The sequence below is a fragment of the Trachymyrmex septentrionalis genome, unplaced genomic scaffold, assembly GCF_001594115.1.
Source record: "Trachymyrmex septentrionalis isolate Tsep2-gDNA-1 unplaced genomic scaffold, Tsep1.0 scaffold213, whole genome shotgun sequence".
Lineage (NCBI taxonomy): Eukaryota > Metazoa > Arthropoda > Insecta > Hymenoptera > Formicidae > Trachymyrmex > Trachymyrmex septentrionalis.
In genome coordinates, this window is record NW_017305321.1 from 161,808 (window position 1) to 164,640 (window position 2,833).

Consider the following 2,833-nt stretch of genomic DNA (forward strand, 5'->3'; position numbering starts at 1 on the left):
AATAATATATCAGAAATATAATAGGAACATATTTATATATTTTAAAGCGATAAGAATTGATACTATATCGCTGACATATCCGCGGCACTCTGTCTACATCTCGTTATTGCAGATGCTTTCAGTTCCTTCTATATATTTCCAAGGCACGAGCATTTTCCTATTCAAGGTAGTTGGATTGCTCACAACTTGAGTCACACATCGCAGGACTGTAATCATTAGAGAAATAAGACTCGATATCAGACGTCTACGTATGTAGACTAATATATAGCTATATATGTACTATATACGTGTGTGCGTGCATATATAGCTATATGTGTACTATATACGTGTGTGACATTGCAATGCAAGCACAGAGCTGTACATTTATTTTACACGTGAACAATTAAGGGGATTCTTATACAATTTTTTTTTCTCTTATCGAATGGGAAAATTTCTATATACTTTTGGATACATATTTCACCCTCACATTCCTGCTATTACACATAAAAAAATTGCATATATCATATCGCTTATATAACTATGTAATATAAAAGGCAGCCAAGGCACGAATTTGGGCGGCGCGCAACAAAGTGTATAGTGTTCCATCAATCCTTGAGAGCGTTAAGCTTGAAGTCGAATTCCCGCAGACTTGGAAGGAAATTCGAAGGATCGTTTTGAAGATCAGGCACAAAGGCTCAGGCAAGACTGTTTTGTAAACGGGCATCGCGACTAATCTATAATGATTCAGTTAACAAGGAAATTAAGACGTGGTGATAATGTGAAGTATAAGCTATAAGTATAATGTTGCGTATGAGAAACTATTCACGTACACGTACATCTTATAGTAATGCATCGTGCTCGTTCGAACGTGACAGAGCTTAACATGCTGAAAAGATTTCGCAACACCTATCTAATCGATTCGCTATTCATCAATGCAGATTACGATTTAAAAGAGATCTGTAATTGTAGTATACATTTTTCGATGAAAAGCCGATCAGGTATAATCAGATCACATCTTGCAGAAAGGAACCAATTCGGAGAAAGATTCAGAAATGACCATAAACGTATGGCATTTTTTTTATTTTTAAGTTTTATCTTCTAATATAGAATACTGATCAGTTCCTTTGTACAAAATTTGATTAATTCCATTATTTTATCAAACGATAAATTTTCTTTATAGAACGGGCTGAAAATATCTTACATTTTACCCTTTTTTTTTGTAGTCATCGATTATTGTCTCCATCACTTGTGCAATTAGCGCAATTGAACCACATTATGCAATATCGAATAAACATTTTATCGACGTTTACGTTTGTACAAAAAATATAATGTTCCAATTTTACCCAATTATAAGTTACATCTTATTCTTTTCTTATCTTAAGAAAGCAAATCCCTTACTACTTTTGTCTATTATAGAAAAATTAGAATGTTATTAGCCAAATAAGCTTTGTTCCCCTTCGTACTTTCTTTTGTTTATCATCAAATCGCAAATTTGCCAAATTGAATAGCAAAGAATCACAGCTAGGCACACATCGGCAAAATCAGTGACAGCAAATGGCAGTGAAATAAGATGGTATATTGTCTATAATTAGGCACTGTTAATATCTGACGACTCTCTCTCGCTCTCGCTCTCTTTCTCTCTCTTTAAGATACTCGCAGAATCAATGTGCTTTTGAGATATTTGATTTAAGACTTTGGAAACATGATTAGATACAATAAAAGAATTGCATTTCTCTGATGAAATATCACAGTGCGTAAATTAAACATATTATGCGAATATTTTTTTTGGCACCTTTCATAATGTAAAAAAAGTAACAAACGTAATATCAAGCTCCAATCAATTGATAAACATAACTTTTACTCAAGCAATATAAACTTACTGACAGATGACTTCTTTTTTCATTACACACACATACATCATTCACACACTTGTATATACGTGTATACAATTTCCATACAGAAATATATACAGCACATAAAATTTCATATATAATTTGTAGCTAGGGAATGGAAGTACATGTTAATAGCGCCGTTATTTTTTATCGTTACTTTGTTATAGTAATATAATAATAACTGAGTAATAACGTTGCGAATTTTCATAAAGATAACATCTGAGTTGGAAAATGTTACTTGTAACGGGTTGGAAAATTCATTACTGAAAAAAGTAATTTTTGATTTGTAACTAGTTACTTTTGTTTGTTACTTGTGATGGAAAAAACAATTCATCAATGCGTTACTTATTTTTTTTTTTTCAATAAATAACGCGTAACGGTAACAAGTTATTTTTCAAAGTGACTTTCCTAACCTTAGTGCGACTTCAACGTTTAATTAGTTATCATTATAATCATAAAAAATTGCAACATTATCAAATGATTATTATAAGAAGTAACAGTAAAAGTAACGACGTAGTAACTCTTCCATTCCCTGTTTGTAACACATAAAACTTACCTAATTGTGTACTGTTCTTAGGAATTTTAATACGGAAAGCGTCGAATCGCTTGTTGCACAATACAATAATGGAGAAGAGTACAATGCAATGTAATGTACGTAGAGATGAAGCATGCCATGAATCATAGATCTTTCTATAGATTAGTGAGTTTGTTTCAATATATCATTGGACGCAGTTAACTTTTCCTATAGTCAACGTGAGATCAACGTCCAATGTCTTTGAAATAGATCGTATCGTTACTTAATAAAAGCCCGCACTATTTTAAGTCATCTAATGACAAATTTTGAATATATCTATATAGACGTAAATGTACTTTAAAACATATATGTAACTTAACGGACATAATCATTAGATTATGCTCAAATTAAATAAAGAAAAAAAAAAAAAAAAAAAAAAAAATTTTTT